Source organism: Pseudophryne corroboree, chromosome 1 (genome assembly GCF_028390025.1).
Source record: "Pseudophryne corroboree isolate aPseCor3 chromosome 1, aPseCor3.hap2, whole genome shotgun sequence".
NCBI classification, from domain to species: Eukaryota; Metazoa; Chordata; class Amphibia; order Anura; family Myobatrachidae; genus Pseudophryne; species Pseudophryne corroboree.
Window position 1 is genome coordinate 1,176,469,027 of NC_086444.1, and position 22,505 is coordinate 1,176,491,531.

At 42.7% G+C, this 22,505-nt stretch overlaps 1 long non-coding RNA gene across 1 annotated transcript; it reads right to left on the minus strand.

The window, feature by feature from the left end:
* Nucleotides 1-18,946: 18,946 nt before the first annotated feature.
* On the minus strand, nucleotides 18,947-19,762 carry LOC135009704 (uncharacterized). The gene is made up of 3 exons (XR_010209258.1): nucleotides 19,696-19,762; nucleotides 19,281-19,375; nucleotides 18,947-19,161 (listed from the first exon to the last, which is right to left on the minus strand). It is a non-coding gene; the product is annotated as an uncharacterized LOC135009704 (long non-coding RNA).
* Nucleotides 19,763-22,505: the final 2,743 nt, after the last annotated feature.

The following is a 22,505-nucleotide window of genomic DNA, read 5'->3' on the forward strand; positions in this document are numbered from 1 at the left end:
AGTGAAATCACAATCTGATTGAGCAGCTTACCATCATATGTGCATCCTGCAGTACATGATAATAAAATGAAGAGGATTCAGTTACATACATATGTGCAAAACTATGTTAAGTCACCTCCAAGTTGAGGCATATTTGCTCTGGTGGTCCTGCACTACATGATAATAGCACCACTTTGGGCCATACATTTATGTATTTCTAAATAAAGAGCCAACTCACATGGAGACTTCAAAAACCCGCCATTATCGCACTACATGGATCAACATTTCCTTAAATAATTAATACTAGAGATGATCAGGCTCAGTTTTCAGAAAACCGAGCCCTCCTGCACTTCATGGATATGAGGGATTCCGAGCCGCGGCTTGGGTTTTCCGCCAGTCTTAGATTCCAAATTGAGGCAAAACATCATCATCCCAGTGTTGAATCTCATGGGTTTGGGATTCTATATGTCCCTCCCTTGGTGATTCTGTGCCATTAGTAACCCTTCATTGGTGCACATGCACAGTCACACTGGAGCTGCTGAGGAAGCTTTAAAGTGATGAGTCAGTTTGACATGTCCTTATTTAACAACTCGCTGAGCTAGATGGATGTAGGCAGTCAGCAAAACAATGTTTTTTTATTTTTTATAGTGCAGATTAGGAACATCTATATATTACTTGCATTTTTTGTCACAACAGTACTGTCATTTAACTGCAGCACTCTTGGTGTTTTTTTTCTGTCACTGCCAGGTCCCCCATCTTAATACAGTGGCAGAATTAACCTTAAGTTCACAGTGAACACTGGTTAGTGTTTGTTTTTTTCTTGTGACTGCCATGACTACGTTGCAGTCAGAGCTCCATAAAGGGAAGCATTAATGCTTGTTGCACACTAGTGTTTTTGGTCATTGTCTAGTATACATTGCAGCCCAGAGCTCCTAATATAGGGCAGCAGCAAGAAACACAGTTTTGGTGCAGAGTGCACACTGCTACCCGCAAACGTTCTTGGTGTAGTTGTCATTTGTGAAAAAAAATGTTTTCTATACATCTTGTGTATGTTCATTGAAAATGATCATGATCAGTTCAGAGAAGAGCAGGAGCAGTAACCAAAAACTAGCACTGCAGCAGCTTCCACCAGTCATGATGGTAGTAGTCCTTGAATGTAATCTACTAAAGGCAATGCTCACGGGAATAGAGGGTTTAAGTCAGGTAATCAAAAATAAAAAATCAAACCATATTTTACATTGGTAAAGAATAAAACACCTCTGATAAAGGGAAAGTTTACTGCAGAAAACCAAATTTGCCAACATGCCATTCACCACATGCGGTCACAAGGAAAGGCTCAGGCCTTGGCCTATATGAGTGCTGGTTCTGCAACTGTGAGGCAACATCGTCTGCCTCTCAGAGCAATACAGTACCTTCTCACTAAGAGTCTAGAAGACATGTCATAAGATGAAAACCGGTAAACTTTTAAGGCAGTAGAACAACTGTGAATTCAGAAACATCAAAAATTCCTGAAGAGAGAGCTATGCATGAGCCTAACCTTTGTGATATTGTACTAATATAGAAGACTCCTTCCACCAGGGTCAGCAGCCTGTCTACTTTGAGGATGCTACCATAGAAGTGCAACACAATGAGGGGGATATTTGTATAACTGATGTTGGCACTAATGAGGATTCATATGATGAAGATTTGTTTGTGTACGTTAGGCACCAGTGGAAGCAGTTTGTGCCCATGTTATAAGAAGGTCATTGTCATGCCTGGGTATAAGAACAAAAACCTAGTTCTTACAGTATGTGTGGAATTATTTTTATCCAAATCCTGACAACATCTGTCAAGCCATCTGTAGCATTTTTAAAGCCACAGTAAGTTGAGGTTGGGGCATTAACCATCACTTGCAGCAAGTTCTATAAAAATCAGAAAGTTATGCTAAAAATAACAACAAATAGTCCAGTATCAGCTACCTTCCTTATCTCAGCTAGATTCTAGCACCTGCAATCTTTACCACAAACATCTTCATCATCAATATCCTCAATAATGATTGGAGGTAGTTCTGCATCCAACATGATAAGACTAGGTGACTCCTCCCCTATTCAGGAATCTTCAGAAGAATCCTTGAACGTGAGGCCTGCTGCTGCTGCAGCTGGGTAGATCTTCATTCCAGAAGGGGACCAAAAAGACTACTAGTAGTATTTGAAAAAATCAATTGGCTGTGAAACACTACTTTGCAAGATAAAGCAAGTCATCCAGTCACACAGAAGATCACTGACACCAGGGATGGATTAAGGGGTGAGAGTGCATCTAGGCATAACAGTAACGGTGGCCTCCCCCCTGCCTAAATGTATTTTTTATTGATTGGCTATTATAAGCCCTCATTTGCTGATAGCCAATTTAATAGAATAAAAAAGCCACTAACTACAACATGTTTTATTTTTTATTATAGATACATATTTAATAAGTAGGATAGTGTACAGGGGCAATCTGTGCATGCCCTTCCCATTTACATTCCACTCAAGATGGCACGTGGTACGGTACAGTGGAAATATTTTGCAGTTACTAGTACTTTTGGGATGACAGTACAAACACAAGCATCTAAGTGCCGGCGCCAAGCAAGTACCACCGCTAGGCACGTGCCTAATGGGAAATTCACCACTGACTGACAACATGACAGCTATGCTAGGATTTGTCCAATATCCACCATAAATGCAGTTAGGTTTAATCAGTTTATTGAGGTCATGTGTCCCTGCTACCAAATTTCATCTCCATTTTTTTCCTCGCCTGTACCAGGGCATTAAAAAAACGAATTATTTGCCTGCATAATGTAATTGAATTCACCGTCCACCTAACCACAGCTTAAGGACAAGCGGAACTGGGCAAACTAAAGACTACATGACCATGACAGTGCACTGGGTGGGCGAATCTCCTTCAGCAGCAACAATATCTAACAAACAATGCCAGCTCATTCAGAGGAAGGCTATACTGTATATCACTGGCTTCACTAAGAGGCAGACCGCTGACATCCACTTAAAATATTTTAGGGATGCCATAGCAAAATGTCTTAACCTGTTTAGACTCTCCTCAGGATTTGTGATTACTGATAATGCCGCAAATATTGTGAAAGCATTAAAACTACACAACAAGCCATGACATTGTCTGAAGAGGGAGTGAACCTTAGTCCAGCATAGTGTAGAATACTTTCCATATTGTGCAAGGTGCTGAAACCATTCAAAGTAGTCACCTGTGCAGTGAGTTCAGACACTGCCAGCTTTAGACGGGTGATACCCCTGATTAGACTTTTGGAAAAGCAGCTTGAGAAATTAAATGAGGATATTTATTTATTTATTTATTATTATTTATTACCAGTTATTTATATAGCGCACACACATTCCGCAGCGCTGTACAGAGAATATTTGCCCATTATCATCAGTCCCTGCCCCAGTGCAGCTTACAATCTAGATTCCCTATCACATGTAGACACAGACACATTCACTAGGGTTAATTTTGTTGGTATCCAATTAACCTACCAGTATATTTTTGGATTGTGGGAGGAAAAAGGATAACCCGGAGGAAACCCACGCACGTACGGGGAGAATATACAAACTCCACACAGTTAGGTCCATGGTGGGAATCGAACCCATGACCTCAGTGCCGTGAGGCAGTAATGCTAACCATTACACCATCCGAACTGCCCCATATGAAATATGGATATGAAACATAGCAATTCCTTTATTTGATTTGATAGTATCCAAGGGTGTCAATATCTTGAAACTGGATCAATACATGTTGGTGACAGTGCTTGTTCATTAGTTTAAGTCATACATCATGTCATTCTTTCCAACTGATCCAGATCTTAAGAGATGCAAAGAACTCCTGGTTAGCAAGCTGTCAGCTCAAGTGGCATATGGCATGATGACATTGTCTCCTTCAGTTTCTCTGGCAACTGCTGATGCCAGTGAAAAACTGAGCTTTCCCAAAAATAATTACTGGTGAAGCAGATGAGTCAACCCAACATTTTGACATCTGGGGGTATATTTACAAAGATTTGTGTTTTTGCCGTTTTGAAGGGTGTTTGAACTCGAATGGTATCGGGTGCATTTTACTGCAACTTTTTGAATCCTGATACAATCATCCACTAAGCTGCCGACTTTTCCCAATTCGTATTTTCCGATGTCGACGTGATTCGTAATGTTAGGCAGTGTTTTACGGGAGTGATGCGTAAAACACTGCCTGACAAAACACAAGTAATCCCGGCCGGATCTGTGAGATCCATGCAGGGCTTCATTGTGTACCTTAAAATGGTGCTTAAAGTAGTTAAAAATCAGAAAAAAAAATTTCGTGGGGTCCCCCCTCCTAAGCACAACCAGCCTCGGGCTCTTTGAGCTGGTCCTGGTTGACAAAATATGGAAAAAAATGACAGGGGTTCCCCCATATTTCATCAACCAGCACCAGGCTCTGCGCCTGGTCCTGGTTCCAAAAATACGGGGGACAAAAAGCGTAGGGGTCCCCCATATTTTTGAAACCAGCACCGGGCTCCACTAGCCAGGTACATAATGCCACAGCCGGGGGACACTTTTATACTGGTCCCTGCGGCCCTGGCATTACATACCCAACTAGTCATCCCTGGCCGGGGTACCCTGGAGGAGTGGGAACCCCTTAAATCAAGGGGTCCCCCCCTCCAGCCACCTAAGGGCCAGGGGTGAAGCCCGAGGCTGTCCCCCCATCCAAGGGCGGCGGATGGGGGGCTGATAGCCTTGTGAAAAAAATAGAATATTGTTTTTTGTAGCAGTACTACAAGTCCCAGCAAGCCTCCCCCGCAAGCTGGTACTTGGAGAACCACAAGTACCAGCATTCAGTGGAAAACCTGGCCCGCTGGTACCTGTAGTACTACTACTAAAAAAATACCCCCCAAAAAACAGGACACACACACCGTGAAAGTATAAGTTTATTACATACATGTACACCTCCAAACATACATACTTACCTATGTTCACACGAGGCTTGGTCCTCTTCTCCATGTAGAATCCTTGGGGGACCTGTGAAAAAAATTATACTCACATAATCTAGTGTAGATTGTGTCCAAAGTATAATCCATGTACTTGGCAAAACAAAAAACGGAAACCCGACCACGCACTGAAAGGGGTCCCATGTTTACACATGGGACCCCTTTCCCCGACTGCCAGGACCCCCTCTGACTCCTGTCAAAGAGGGTCCCTTCAGCCAATCAGGGAGCGCCACATCGTGGCACTCTCCTGATTGGCTGTGTGCTCCTGTAGTGTCTGTGAGGCAGCACACGGCAGAGATACAATGTTGCGCCTATGCGCTCCATTGTAGCCAATGGTGGGAACTTTGCGGTCAGCGGTGAGGTTACTTTCGGTCAACCACTGACCGCAAAGTTCCCACCATTGGCTACAATGGAGCGCATAGGCGCAACATTGTATCTCTGCCGTGTGCTGCCTCACAGACACTACAGGAGCACACAGCCAATCAGGAGAGTGCCACGACATGGCGCTCCCTGATTGGCTGAAGGGACCCTCTTTGACAGGAGTCAGGGGGGGTCCTGGCAGTCGGAGAAACGGGTCCCATGTGTAAACATGGGACCCCTTTCAGTGCGTGGTCGGGTTTCCTTTTTTTTATTTTGCCAAGTACGTGGATTATACTTTGGACACAATCTACACTGGATTATATGAGTATAATTTCTTTCACAGGTCCACCAAGGATTCTACATGGAGAAGAGGACCGAGCCTCGTGTGAACATAGGTAAGTATGTATGTTTGGAGGTGTGCATGTATGTAATAAACTTATACTTTCACGGTGTATGTGTCCTGTTTTTTGGGGGGTATTTTTTTAGTAGTAGTACTACAGGTACCAGCAGGCCAGGTTTTCCTCCGCATGCTGGTACTTGTGGTTCTCCAAGTACCAGCTTGCGGGGGAGGCTTGCTGGGACTTGTAGTACTGCTACTAAAAACAATATTCACATTATTTACACATGGCTATCAGCCCCCTATCCGCCGCCCTTGGATGGGGGGGACAGCCTCGGGCTTCACCCCTGGCCCTTGGGTGGCTGGAGGGGGGGACCCCTTGATTTAAGGGGTTCCCACTCCTCCAGGGTACCCCGGCCAGGGGTGACTAGTTGGGTATGTAATGCCAGGTCCGCAGGGACCAGTATAAAAGTGTCCCCCGGCTGTGGCATTATGTACCTGGCTAGTGGAGCCCGCTGCTGGTCTCAAAAATACGGGGGACCCCTACGCTTTTTGTCCCCCGTATTTTTGGAACCAGGACCAGGCGCAGAGCCCGGTGCTGGTTGATGAAATATGGGGGAACCCCTGTCATTTTTTTGCCCATATTTTGTCAACCAGGACCGGCTCAAAGAGCCCGAGGCTGGTTATGCTTAGGAGGGGGGACCCCACGCAATTTTTTTTTCTGTTTTAACACTAAACAGACCCTTTCCCATAGATACCATGCACAGATCTCACTGATCCGTGCATGGTTATCCAAACTCGACTGGAAAAAGAAGGTCTATTTTTTTGCTGCTTTTTTTAGCGAATCGAAAAAAACAGACCCGCACTTGAGCACTCAGAGACTAACACCCAAATATGAATGAATAGTGAATGCCCGTATTGTATGAAATAACAGCTGCATTTGACCGATAGTCTATTCATTCGTATTTCTGAACTTTGCCAATCAAACCATTACAAATAGACCAGACACTGCCGAGTTTTCTGCTTAGTGAATTCCCGGATTGGGACTTAGAAAAAAAAAGACAAATCGGCAAAACTCGGATTTTTAGTAAATACTGGCCCTGGTTGGGTGTAAAAGAATTGCCAAAAATTAGTGTCCCCTCTACCGTTACTCCATCTGATATGGTCACCATCCATAGAATGGTGGAGGATTATTTTAATGACAGCTTACAAATTGGCATGTCAGACAGTACCTTTAACTACTGGAAGAAAGAAAAGGAAATTTGGAGCCCCTTGTACAAACTTGTGTTGCATTACTTAAGCAGGCTATTCTCCAGTGTGTACTCAGAAAGAATTTTCATCACTGACGGGAACATTGTCACTGATTGGTGTAGGAGGCTAGTTTCTCAAAATGTGGAACAGATGATATTCATAAAAGTAAAGTACAAATTCCATGAGGAAGAACTTTACCAACAATTACGTCAAAGTACAGAGACTTCTGTTCTGGTGCATTCCATTGGGCATTAAGTAATATTATGTGAAGATGATACTGTATATACACTGATGAGGGTGATGATGATAATGATGACATATTGCCACTGTAGAGATCATTGACAGAACTGTTATATTAGCTGCCTTTAACCCATTAGTAGCTTGTTTTGTGGGGGCCCAAACAAACCACCTCAGTCACAAAAGTGGCAGTCCCTATTACTGAAGTGCTTGGTTTGTTAAACTACGCATGTCCTTTTTAATAAACAACATAAGGGTGGCTGGAAGGGTCCAAGGTCAACTTAATCTTTCACTGCTTTTCTTTTAATTATGGGCTGTTTGGGGGCATTAGTGATGGTCTATTTTACAGAGAGAAACATTTTTATTGGTTTGGCTATTGCTCTAAAAACTGTACTAATTTGCAACACATTTTAACAAGAAATTGCGTGGTGCCTCACACATGTTAATTGATCATTCTGGTATTTTGTGGCCTTTTTATTCCTTCGTAACAGCCTACAGCTCTTGATCTAGACCTCACATGTATAAATTTTAATCAATCAATCAATCTTGTTTTCTTTTATGTCCTTTTCTCTCATGCCATCCTGCAAAAAATAAAGGTCGATATAGTCCACATCTCAATTTTTTTTTTTTTTAAATACTGTAGTCAATCGATCATTCTTTTACCTTCCTTCTACTATATGTTCCACCTCCATTTCCCTGTACTGCCCTCAAGTCTCTGCGCTAGTTCTTCCATACTGAAACCATTCTTGGTTCCATTTTATGGGGTCATGTGGTTTATTACACTGCCATCCTGTCTGCAACTGCAGCGCCACTCTGTTTCCCAGATGTGCCATGTTTGAATTTGAACTGTCACGTGTCTGTGCTGCCCACTGCTGTCGCTTAGCTTAGGTCAGCCAGCTAGTTCAGTGCAACCTTTGGGACTAAACTAAATGAAAACAATTTTGTGAGCTGTTAGGTGGTCAGAATTTACTGGAAATTATTGGAAGTTAATGTTATTGAGGTTAATAATACCGTAGGAACAATAAAGCCCCAAATTATATGTTCTTAGCTGTTATTGATTTTTGATAGAAAAAAAAAAGGTCCAAAACCATTGAGGGTGGTTTTGACAAAACCAAAACTCAATGATGAATTAGAACCAAAATCAAAACACAGAGCACATCTCTATTTTTTGCAACGCATGCCTCTCAGAACAGTTATACATAAAATGGAAGCCACTCAATCAGTTTATTGGCCTTCACTTGTGCATGCAAGAGAGGGGCTAATCTAGACTCAAGAAAAAAAATCCCCAAGCACACTGCAATGGGCCATCAACAGAGACTTACAGTACATCTTACTGTACAGTAAATGATAGTAAAATGCAGAGGACTTAGGTACATACATTTGTGCAACAATATGGTAAGCCCACCAGCCATGTCAAGGCATCTCTGCTCTGGCGTTACACTACAGTACATTATAATTGTATCACCAAAATCCCAAATATACAGCACACAATAATAGTACACAGACCTTAAAAGTTAGAATACATGTTGAACCTGGGCCTGATTCAGATGTGGCTGCAGTTGCTATCACTTCCTTGGAAGAAGCAGTGATAGCGCTGTATGGTGATGCAGCAGGAGGCGTCTATTACATGCAGACACCTCCAGCTGCAGTAGTGATCCGACCTGTATCCTAGGTCGCACATCAGATCACTGACTCATCATCGGGTGGCATGCTTCAAGCCACCTGTTGCAGAGGTCAGTAAATATTCATCCTACAAAGGAGATACCTGGCCTGTTCCCTCCCCCTAAACAGTGGCTACATGACTCTATTTTCACAATCGCAGCCCCTTTCCCATCCCCCTGATGTCAGCACACTGTCAATCACTGACAGTCTGCTACCTTCATCGCAGGACCCATTTACGAACGCGCAGAAAGGGTCCTGCACATGTGCAAAGTACCGATATGCACATCCCATACAGAGCCCCTTACATATATTATGCCAGATAGAGAGATAGAGCCCCTTATACACATTACACCAGGTAGAGCCCCTTTTATGCACGTTGGATCAGTGGCAGTTCTAGGTGCGGGCAAACAGGGATACTTTGCCCTGCAGCCTGAGTTTGCAACACCCTGGGTAGTATCCTTGCTTGCCCACACCTAGAACTGCCACTGATCCAAATCTGCATCTACCTGGAAGCAGTTGCACTGTATGTTAGCCATCTTTCTTTGCAATAACCAAACCAGTGTGTCATGGTACTCATTTAATCCCCTGTGGAGCTATCTTTTAAAATGGAGCAATCACCAAAGACGCTTGCTGGAAACTTTTGATGCTATAATACTGTAGAACTAAAGTGTGTTACAAGCTGCTGTTGCAAGCTGTCCCTGAGACCGGAGCCTTCTGGGTGGTAGCCCTGATTGCCCGCACCTAGAACCACCACTGATCCCACAGCAATTGCTATGAGATCTGAATAACCCCTCTAATCCCACGATATACTGTATGAAAATTTTTGAAAAGTCTATTAGATCAGCATATTTGATAGGCCTTTGGGCTGTTAGTTTGATTCTGCAACTCGACAAATGAAGATAATAATATTAGACTCCGGCATTGCTCCTATCCCTTTGTAAATATTGGTCTCATAAATCTACTATGACCTAAAGATGACATGTTTTCATTATGTCTCATGGTAATGCACAACATCACATGTACTATGTCATAACAGTATCACTCACTATGTACATTAAGGGCCTGATCTAGAGGCAGACACTAACTGTTAACTGTGCAATACCAATGTTCACATACTGTAGTTAAGAGATGATTTGCAACTGTGTATCCGAAAACCGCTATGGCGCATACATTACCCTGTGTGTAAGCAACAAAGCTGCTGTTGTGTTTGGGGCCGATGGTATCATTGATGGCAAGGGAAAACTATGGGTATTATTGGGCAGTGTCTGGAATGTGGCCTAATGTGAACGCAAAAACAGCCATTACATGGGCATGTTATGGGAATGTCACAGGCATGTCTGAGAAAGTGGCAGAATTCTCAGATGCATAGCTGCAGCCTCACAGGTCATGTTCAGACACTCCACCCACCATAGTGTTGGTGCATATGTCTATGGTACATGTGATGTTGTGCCGATGGTGGAGTGTCAAGAATGTGCAGAGATGCTGGAGTGGGTATACACACTTACAGTATATATACTTACCTACATCCCACGTAGCCATTCAAATCCAATTGTCCCGTAGAAATCCATAGGGTACCTTAAAAAAAAAATATATATATATATATACATATATAATCCATATAAACAGCCCGGCACTCCGCTGTCCCCGTAGGGGTATCGCTCCGGTGCCCTCCTAGGGGTATGGCAGCCCCAATATGCAGAAGAGAAGGTGGTGGCGGCACTCAGAGTCTTTCACACTTGGTTGAATCAAAGCAAATAGTGCATTTATTGTCTATAAACAATAAATGCACTATTTGCTTTGATTCAACCAAGTGTGAAAGATCCTGAGTGCCGCCACCACCTTCTCTTCTATATATATATATATATATATATATTAGTGATGAGCGGGTTCGGTTTCTCGGAAACCGAACCCCCCCGAACTTCACCCTTTTTACACGGGTCCGAGCCATACTCGGATTCTCCCGTATGGCTCGGTTAACCCGAGCGCGCCCGAACGTCATCATCCCGCTGTCGGATTCTCGCGAGATTCGGATTCTATATAAGCAGCCGCGCGTCGCCGCCATTTTCACTCGTGCATTGGAAATGTTAGGGAGAGGTCGTGGCTGGCGTCCTCTCCGTTATTGTTGAACTTGATTGTGCATTATTGCTTAATTTTGGGGAGGGCTGGGGAGCAGCTGTATAATATAGGAGGAGTACAGTGCAGAGTTTTGCTGATCAGTGACCACCAGTTATCCGTTCTCTGCCTGAAAAAAACGCTCCATATCTGTGCTCAGTGTGCTGCATATATCTGTGCTCACACTGCTTAATTGTGGGGACTGGGGAGCAGCTGTATTATATAGCAGGAGTACAGTGCAGAGTTTTGCTGACAGTGACCACCAGTATATGTTGTCTGCCTGAAAAACACTCCATATCTGTGCTCAGTGTGCTGCTTTATTGTGGGGACTGGGGACCACCAGTATAATATTATATAGGAGGAGTACAGTGCAGAGTTTTGCTGACCAGTGACCACCAGTATATAATATATAGCATTACGGTACAGTAGGCCACTGCTGTACCTACCTCTGTGTTGTCATTAAGTATACTATCCATCTAGATTCTATACCTGTGGTGCATTTCAGTTGTGCAGATTGCTGACACAGTGACCACCAGTATATATAGCAGTACGGTACGGAAGGCCACTGCTGTACCTACCTCTGTGTCGTCATTAAGTATACTATCCATCTACATTCTATACCTGTGGTGCATTTTAGTTTTGCAGTTTGCTGACACAATGACCACCAGTATACTATATATAGCAGTACGGTACGGAAGGCCACTGCTGTACCTACCTCTGTGTCGTCATTAAGTATACTATCCATCTACATTCTATACCTGTGGTGCATTTTAGTTTTGCAGTTTGCTGACACAGTGACCACCAGTATACTATATATAGCAGTACGGTACGGAAGGCCACTGCTGTACCTACCTCTGTGTCGTCATTAAGTATACTATCCATCTACATTCTATACCTGTGGTGCATTTTAGTTTTGCAGTTTGCTTACACAGTGACCACCAGTATACTATATATAGCAGTACGGTACGGAAGGCCACTGCTGTACCTACCTTTGTGTCGTCATTAAGTATACTATCCATCTACATTCTATACCTGTGGTGCATTTTAGTTTTGCAGTTTGCTGACACAGTGACCACCAGTATACTATATATAGCAGTACGGTACGGAAGGCCACTGCTGTACCTACCTCTGTGTCGTCATTAAGTATACTATCCATCTACATTCTAAACCTGTGGTGCATTTTAGTTTTGCAGTTTGCTGACACAGTGACCACCAGTATACTATATATAGCAGTACGGTACGGAAGGCCACTGCTGTACCTACCTCTGTGTCGTCATTAAGTATACTATCCATCTACATTCTATACCTGTGGTGCATTTTAGTTTTGCAGTTTGCTGACACAGTGACCACCAGTATACTATATATAGCAGTACGGTACGGAAGGCCACTGCTGTACTTACCTCTGTGTCGTCATTAAGTATACTATCCATCTACATTCTATACCTGTGGTGCATTTTAGTTTTGCAGTTTGCTGACACAGTGACCACCTGTACACTATATATAGCAGTACGGTACGGAAGGCCACTGCTGTACCTACCGCTGTGTCGTCATTAAGTATACTATCCATCTACATTCTATACCTGTGGTGCATTTTAGTTTTGCAGTTTGCTGACACAGTGACCACCAGTATACTATATATAGCAGTACGGTACGGAAGGCCACTGCAGTACCTACCTCTGTGTCGTCATTAAGTATACTATCCATCTACATTCTGTACCTGTGGTGCATTTTAGTTTTGCAGTTTGCTGACACAGTGACCACCAGTATACTATATATAGCAGTACGGTATGGAAGGCCACTGCTGTACCTACCTCTGTGTCGTCATTAAGTATACTATCCATCTACATTCTATACCTGTGGTGCATTTTAGTTTTGCAGTTTGCTGACACAGTGACCACCAGTATACTATTTATAGCAGTACGGTACGGAAGGCCACTGCTGTACCTACCTCTGTGTCGTCATTAAGTATACTATCCATCTACATTCTATACCTGTGGTGCATTTTAGTTTTGCAGTTTGCTGACACAGTGACCACCAGTATACTATATATAGCAGTACGGTACGGAAGGCCACTGCTGTACCTACCTCAGTGTCGTCATTAAGTATACTATCCATCTACATTCTATACCTGTGGTGCATTTTAGTTTTGCAGTTTGCTGACACAGTGACCACCAGTATACTATTTATAGCAGTACGGTACGGAAGGCCACTGCTGTACCTACCTCTGTGTCGTCATTAAGTATACTATCCATCTAGATTCTATACCTGTGGTGCATTTTAGTTTTGCAGTTTGCTGACACAGTGACCACCAGTAAATATAGCAGTATGGTACGGAAGGCCACTGCTCTACCTACCTCTGTGTCGTCAAGTATACTATCCATCCATACCTGTGGTGTATTTCAGTTGTGTGCAGTATATATAGTAGTAGGCCATTGCTATTGATACTGGCATATAATTCCACACATTAAAAAATGGAGAACAAAAATGTGGAGGTTAAAATAGGGAAAGATCAAGATCCACTTCCACCTCGTGCTGAAGCTGCTGCCACTAGTCATGGCCGAGACGATGAAATGCCATCAACGTCGTCTGCCAAGGCCGATGCCCAATGTCATAGTAGAGAGCATGTAAAATCCAAAAAACAAAAGTTCAGTAAAATGACCCAAAAATCAAAATTGAAAGCATCTGATGAGAAGCGTAAACTTGCCAATATGCCATTTACGACACGGAGTGGCAAGGAACGGCTGAGGCCCTGGCCTATGTTCATGGCTAGTGGTTCAGATTCACATGAGGATGGAAGCACTCATCCTCTCGCTAGAAAAATGAAAAGACTTAAGCTGGCAAAAGCACAGCAAAGAACTGTGCGTTCTTCGAAATCACAAATCACCAAGGAGAGTCCAATTGTGTCGGTTGCGATGCCTGACCTTAACAACACTGGACGGGAAGAGCTTGCGCCTTCCACCATTTGCACGCCCCCTGCAAGTGCTGGAAGGAGCACCCACAGTCCAGTTCCTGATAGTCAAATTGAAGATGTCACTATTGAAGTACACCAGGATGAGGATATGGGTGTTGCTGGCGCTGGGGAGGAAATTGACAAGGAGGATTCTGATGGTGAGGTGGTTTGTTTAAGTCAGGCACCCGGGGAGACACCTGTTGTCCGTGGGACGAATATGGCCATTGACATGCTTGGTCAAAATACAAAAAAAATCAGCTCTTCGGTGTGGAATTATTTCAACACAAATGCGGACAACAGGTGTCAAGCCGTGTGTTGCCTTTGTCAAGCTGTAATAAGTAGGGGTAAGGACGTTAACCACCTCGGAACATCCTCCCTTATACGTCACCTGCAGCGCATTCATCATAAGTCAGTGACAAGTTCAAAAACTTTGGGTGACAGCGGAAGCAGTCCACTGACCACTAAATCCCTTCCTCTTGTAACCAATCTCCTGCAAACCACACCACCAACTCCCTCAGTGTCAATTTCCTCCTTACCCAGGAAAGCCAATAGTCCTGCAGGCCATGTCACTGGCAAGACTGGCAAGTCTGATGAGTCCTCTCCTGCCTGGGATTCCTCCGATGCATCCTTGAGTGTAATGCCTACTGCTGCTGGCGCTGCTGTTGTAGCTGCTGGGAGTCGATCGTCATCCCAGAGGGGAAGTCGGAAGACCACTTGTACTACTTCCAGTAAGCAATTGACTGTCCAACAGTCCTTTGCGAGGAAGATGAAATATCACAGCAGTCATCCTGTTGCAAAGCAGATAACTCAGGCCTTGGCAGCCTGGGCGGTGAGAAACGTGGTTCCGGTATCCACCGTTAATTCAGAGGCAACTAGAGACTTGATTGAGGTACTGTGTCCCCGGTATCAAATACCATCTAGGTTCCATTTCTCTAGGCAGGCGATACCGAAAATGTACACAGACCTCAGAAAAAGAGTCACCAGTGTCCTAAAAAATGCAGTTGTACCCAATGTCCACTTAACCACGGGCACGTGGACAAGTGGAGCAGGGCAGACTCAGGACTATATGACTGTGACAGCCCACTGGGTAGATGTATTGCCTCCCGCAGCAAGAACAGCAGCGGCGGCACCAGTAGCAGCATCTCGCAAACGCCAACTCGTTCCTAGGCAGGCTGCGCTTTGTATCACCGCTTTCCAGAAGAGGCACACAGCTGACAACCTCTTACGGAAACTGAGGAAGATCATCGCAGAATGGCTTACCCCAATTGGACTTTCCTGGGGATTTGTGACATCGGACAATGCCAGCAACATTGTGCGTGCATTACATCTGGGCAAATTCCAGCACGTCCCATGTTTTGCACATACATTGAATTTGGTGGTGCAGAATTATTTAAAAAACGACAGGGGCGTGCAAGAGATGCTGTCGGTGACCCGAAGAATTGCTGCCCACTTTCGGCATTCAGCCACCGCATACAGAAGACTGGAGCACCACAAAACAGTCCTGAACCTGCCCTGCCATCATCTGAAGCAAGAGGTGGTAACGAGGTGGAATTCAACCCTCTATATGCTTCAGAGGATGGAGGAGCAGCAAAAGGCCATTCAAGCCTATACATCTGGCCACGATATAGGCAAAGGAGGGGGAATGCACCTGACTCAAGCGCAGTGGAGAATGATTTCAACATTGTGCAAGGTTCTGCAACCCTTTGAACTTGCCACACGTGTAGTCAGTTCAGACACTTCCAGCCTGAGTCAGGTCATTCCCCTCATCAGGCTTTTGCAGAAGAAGCTGGAGACATTGAAGGAGGAGCTAAAACCGAGCGATTCCGCTAGGCATGTGGGACTTGTGGATGGAGCCCTTAATTCGCTTAACCAGGATTCACGGGTGGTCAATCTGTTGAAATCAGAGCACTGCATTTTGGCCACCGTGCTCCATCCTAGATTTAAAACCTACGTTGTATCTCTCTTTCTGGCAGACACAAGTCTGCAGAGATTCAAAGACCTGCTGGTGAGAAAATTGTCAAGTCAAGAGGAACGTGACCCGTCAACAACTCCTGCTTCACATTCTCCCGCAACTGGGGGTGCGAGGAAAAGGCTAAGAATTCCGAGCCCACCCGCTAGCGGTGATGCAGGGCAGTCTGGAGCGAGTGCTGACATCTGGTCTGGACTGAAGGACCTGCCAACGATTACTGACATGTCGTCTACTGTCACTTCATATGATTCTCTCACCATTGAAAGAATGGTGGAGGATTATATCAGTAACCGCATCCAAGTAGGCACGTCAGACAGTCCGTACGTATACTGGCAGGAAAAAGAGGCAATTTGGAGGCCCTTGCACAAACTGGCTTTATTTTACCTAAGTTGCCCTCCCTCCAGTGTGTACTCCGAAAGAGTGTTTAGTGCAGCTGCTCACCTTGTCAGCAATCGGCGTACGAGGTTACTTCCAGAAAATGTGGAGAAGATGATGTTCATCAAAATGAATTATAATCAATTCCTCCGTGGAGACATTCACCAGCAGCAATTGCCTCCACAAATTACACAGGGACCTGAGATGGTGGATTCCAGTGGGGACGAATTAATAATCTGTGAGGAGGGGGATGTACACAGTGAAAGGGGTGAGGAATCGGAGGATGATGATGAGGTGGACATCTTGCCTCTGTAGAGCCAGTTTGTGCAAGGAGAGATTGATTGCTTCTTTTTTTGGTGGGGGCCCAAACCAACCAGTCATTTCAGTCACAGTCGTGTGGCAGACCCTGTCGCTGAAATGATGGGTTCGTTAAAGTGTGCATGTCCTGTTTAAACAACATAAGGGTGGGTGGTAAGGCCCAAGGACAATTCCATCTTGCACCTCTTTTTTCTTTAATTTTTCTTTGCATCATGTGCTGTTTGGGGACAATTTTTTTGAAGTGCCATCCTGCCTGACACTGCAGTGTCACTCCTAGATGGGCCAGGTGTATGTGTCGGCCACTTGTGTCGCTTAGCTTAGCCATCCAGCGACCTCGGTGCAAATTTTAGGACTAAAAATAATATTGTGAGGTGTGATGTGTTCAGAATAGACTGGAAATGAGTTGAAATTATGGTTATGGAGGTTAATAATACTATGGGATCAAAATGACCCCCAAATTCTATGATTTAAGCTGTTTTTTAGGGTTTTTTGTAAAAAACACCGAATCCAAAACACACCCGAATCCGACAAAAAAATTTCGGTGAGGTTTTGTCAAAACGCGTCCGAATCCAAAACACGGCCGCGGAACCGAATCCAAAACCAAAACACAAAACCCGAAAAATGTCCGGTGCACATCACTAATATATATATATATATATATATGCAGACAGTGTTTTAATAGATCAGTGCGCTTATCCAACGTTCGAAAATTCCTTCCAAAGAAGGGGTCATCCAATGTCAATATGCTGAGACTTAATTAGTCGTATTGGATCCGTATCTAAAGCCGTCTAGTAAATACTTTGTGCTCTACAGACACCTTCCAAGCTTCTTTGGTGGCAGCTCAGTTCTTCAAGAAATGACCCGGGTAGATTCAGTCATGAAATTCTGTGGAGGTAGGGGAGAAGAACAAGCGCCATATGGTGTAGTAATTTAGATAAATGGATAAAATATGGACACGTAAATGTACTGTAAGTACCGGATATAGTCTTGGAATCAGGCCTATCGGTCGCTCTTTTCTCAGTAGCTGTTCCCCACCTATATGTCAGGAGACAAAGATCATCGCCATATAGTGTAGTACCTTTGTAAATATCTTGGGGTACCCTCCCCTATATGTCATGCGTACCTAATCAATACTTCAATCAAGCATATAGGAGATTCTCCTGAGGAAGCCAAAAAAGGCGAAACGCGTTGAGAGACTGAACTACTTACCTACCTCCTGTATCACTGAGCTAAGACTTTTATATTTTATTTATTTTTGTACTATGTTTTATTTGGTTTATTAAAAAACTTTGTATTACCATACAAGGTAGTAGATCGAAATTGAATGAATAAGCGCTCCATACAGGACCTGTCTGAGTCATTTGGATATAAGTTTATCCTATATGCTTGATTGAAGTATTGATTAGGTACGCATGACATATAGGGGAGGGTACCCCAAGATATTTACAAAGGTACTACACTATATGGCGATGGTCTTTGTCTCCTGACATATAGGTGGGGAACAGCTACTGAGAAAAGAGAGACTGATAGGCCTGATTCCAAGACTATATCCGGTACTTACAGTACATTTACGTGTCCATATTTTATCCATTTATCTAAATTACTACACCATATGGCGCTTGTTCTTCTCCCCTACCTCCACATATATATATATATATATATATATATAGCAAACGGACGGGCGGCACTCAGAAATAATGACAGGCTGTCATTATTTCTGAGTGCCGCCCGTCCGTTTGCTATATTGGACCTTACAGCTATTGAGGTACCTAGGAGGGCACCAGGCAAGTAATCAATGTGTGTGAGGAGTGCTGCCACAATCATGCTTTATATATATATATATATATATATAAAGTATTGTAATGCCCGGCACTCACAATGTAGTGTGACAAGTCCGGGTGCCCTCCGCAGCAAACGGTAATCCACATTAAGAAGAAAAGTAGCAGCGGCACTCCGTTAAAGTAAATGAACAAACGTGTGCTCACTTCCACGTGCGGGATTCACCTGGGTGCTATAAAGGTAAGTGGGTTCCCTTCACACACTGTTCACGCCTTGACAAAGGGGTCTCAGGACCCTGAAGCGTTGGTTCTTTATGTGACCATTGTGATGCTGTTTTGATTTGAATACACGTTTGTTCATTTACTTTAACGGAGTGCCGCTGCTACTTTTCTTCTTAATATATATATATATATATATATATATATATATATATAAAACAAAAAGGTAACCCTTCTTTTTGCGCTGTACCACTTGTCTCTAACCAACAAGAAATACCCTCTGTCAGTTAAGGTATCTAGAATAGGTAAGGAATAGGAAAAAGATCTTGTGGGAGCCAATCAGCCTTCAAGATAACATTATTAAAAAATAATTTTTTATTTATACACAAACAAAAGGTCTTTATAACCTAAAAGTTTGTCCTAGGTACAAATATCTAAAAGTTCAATAAAACAATTAAACAATCTTATACATAGTTGTGAGGAATTTACAGTCAGGTGATCAGTCAGAACTTGTAGGAGACGTGCATCCAATCAGGGGCTTGTATTATAGCTATTGTTAGCTCAATAGTGTAAACCCAACGCGTTTCGTCCGTTAGGACTTCATCAGGGGTTGATAATCTAAACAGTTACAGAGGGAAATAAGTCACAATCTTCATGGCCAACTTTTTTTTGAACAATAAACTCAAATAGTTATAACGAGTATTCTAATGAAATCAAGTATGGGTGAACATACATACCAGCATTCATGATAAAATGATTTACCACTGATTAAGACAGATTTAAATTCTTAATGTTACATCCAATCGCAAGATCTTTTCAAATGATTTGGTATCTGAAACATTACCGTTATACTAATTAATATACATTATACATATATATATATATATATATATATACACACATATACATACATTCCATAGGAAGGGGAAAGAAAGAGTCAGAAGAGAAGAACTTTTTGACTGTTCTCAAATTTGTATGTAATATATAGAGTAAAACATCAATACTAATACTCCAATTCAATTAGAAGGGGTAATACATTAATAGAGATCTTAAGAGGGAAAAAACAATCCGACGTTATTGGAAACTTATTATGACAGTACTAGATATAAGATCCAAAAAAACATATAAAAGATATAATATAGCGGTACATACCTAAATAGACTTCATCAAAAAAGAAAAAGTACAATTATGTAGAAGTCTGAAGTAGTATTTATCCCTAAAAAGAATAAGGATAAAACTGTATTTCTTATATAGCTCTTAATTAACTCATTAATAATTCATATTATACATCGTTGTGGCTTTTTTATAGGCCGTTTAAACAAAGAAAAAGAGGCCAACAACATCACTCAGAGGAAACTTATAGATCTAAAAGTACAACTTAATCACTTTAATATAGGAGACCATGCTGATATCAATTAATTGATTAAACTCTTCAGTTCTATAAGGAATCCTTTAGACAATTTACTAGATTACTAATTTATTATCAAAGGGATGGAAATTAAATCGGTGTGGAGCCGTACCCAATTAAAGATCTAATTCACAACCTTTTAACAGAGAAATGGACCGAGCTTATAATATTATTAACATGTGACTTTCTAATTTAAGCCTAATTAGTCTAGTTCTTACCTAATCAAGGAGAGTGGAATCCTACAATCCAACTCTGCTCCAAAAAATCACCACAATAGGAGTCTTTAGAATTTCCAATCCTGAACCGCACTGATCCCTACAGTTAAGGAATCAGTGATTGAAGGTTATATATTTAATAACCCGTATATGCAATTAAGTTAACAATTTCCTTAATTAGCTAGGAGATCATAAGAACTTCCATAGCCAAATTACAACTAGTATTTAATCTTAAGAAGAACTTACTTTTTCACTGGAACTGGCATAACCTCACAGGATCACAACTACAAATGAGGGACAGTACAAGGCCTCTTTTATACCTCCCCTAACCTTACATCACTTCCTGTCAATTTAATGGAAACTACTAACCTTATAACAAATGGATATCTGGTTTAACACTTGTCATATTGCTAATATTATCTTATGTGCATTTTATTAATAATTTGAATGACTCCAAATTTGTGAGAATGAGAATGACCCTGGAACGCGCTTTGCGTTCCATTTGCTGGACAAAGGGGTCTCAGGACCCTGAAGCGTTGGTTCTTTATGTGACCATTGTGATGCTGTTTTGATTTGAATACACGTTTGTTCATTTACTTTAACGGAGTGCCGCTGCTACTTTTCTTCTTAATATATATATATATATATATATATATATTGACCTATTTCCAGTGTAGATCGGTCCTCTTCATTCCATGTAGGCATCCACGAGGTTAAAACATAATAAACAGGAAAAAAAAATGGATCCAAAGCAATCTCAGCTCTATCCATTCCTATAGTGGAAACTGCTAAATTGGTAAAACCACAAAGGTCAGCCCCAATTGACCTCATGTTTAGAGGTAGAAACCAAACTGTTCACCTGTGAGCCAGCATCCCTCCCCGTTATGTCACACAGTAGTGTCCGTTATTCACAGTACACCACCCCGTATTGTTTCTTATTAGAGATGTGCGCCGGGCACTTTTTGTGTTTTGGTTTTGGATCTGGATCCCCGCTCGTGTTTTGGATCTGGATTGGTTTTGCCAAAACCAGCCTTTTGGGTTTTGGATTTGGATTTGGATGATTTTTGAAAAAAACATAAAAACACCTAAAAATCACAGAATTTGAGGGTAATTTTGATCCAGTATTATTAACCTCAATAACATTCATTTCCAATCATTTCCAGTCTATTCTGAACACCTCACACCTCACAGTATTGTTTTTAGGCCTAAAGGTTGCACCGAGGTAGCTGGATGACTAAGCTAAGTGACACAAGTGTGTGGCACAAACACCTGGCTCATCTAGGAGTGCCACTGCAGGGGCAGACAGGATTGCAGTTTTAAAAACTAGGTCCCAAACAGCACATGATGCAAAGAAAAAAAGAAGTGCATCGAGGTCGCTGTATGACTAAGCTAAGCAACACAAGTGTGCGGCACAAACACCTGGCCCATCTAGGAGTGGCACTGCAGTGGCAGACAGGGTGGCAGTTTTAAAAACTAGGGCCAAACAGCACATAATGCAAAGAAAAAAAAGAGGTGCACCGAGGTTGCTGGATGACTAAGCTAAGTGACACAAGTGTGCAGCACAAACACCTGGCCCATCTAGGAGTGACACTGCAGTGCAGAAAGGATGGCATTTTTAAAAACTAGGACCCAAACAGCACATAATGCAAAGAAAAAAAAAGAGGCGCTCCGAGGTCGCTGGATGACTAAGCTAAGCGGCACAACACACCTGGCCCATCTAGAAGTGGCAGTGCAGTGCAGACAGGATGATGCTTTTAAAAACTAGACCCCAAAGAGCACATAATGCAAAGAAAAAAAAGAGGTGCACCAAGGTCGCTGGATGGCTAATCTAAGCGACACAAGTGTGTGGCACAAACACCTGGCCCGTCTAGGAGTGCACTGCAGTGGCAGACAGGATGTCAGTTTTAAAAACTAGGCCCTAAACGACATATAATGCAAAGAAATTATTTATGTTATGTTGTATAAACAGGACATGCACACTTTAACAAACCAATCATTTCAGTGACAGGGTCTGCCATATGACTGTGGCTGAAATTATTGCTTTGTTTGGCCCCCCACCAAAAAATAAGCAATTCATCTCTCCTTGCACAAACTGGCTCTACAGTGACAAGATATCATCCTTATCATCAGATCCCCCACCCCCACCCCTTCAGTGTTTACATCCTCATCCTCACAGAGAAATACTATTCAAACAAACAAACAAACAAACCATATCATATAGGTGTCAGTGTACTGCTTACGCTATTACCCAAAATTTCAGAAATTGACAATGACTTATGATGAATGCGCTGTAGGTGACGTATAAGGGAGGATGTTCCTAGGTGGTTAACTTCCTTACC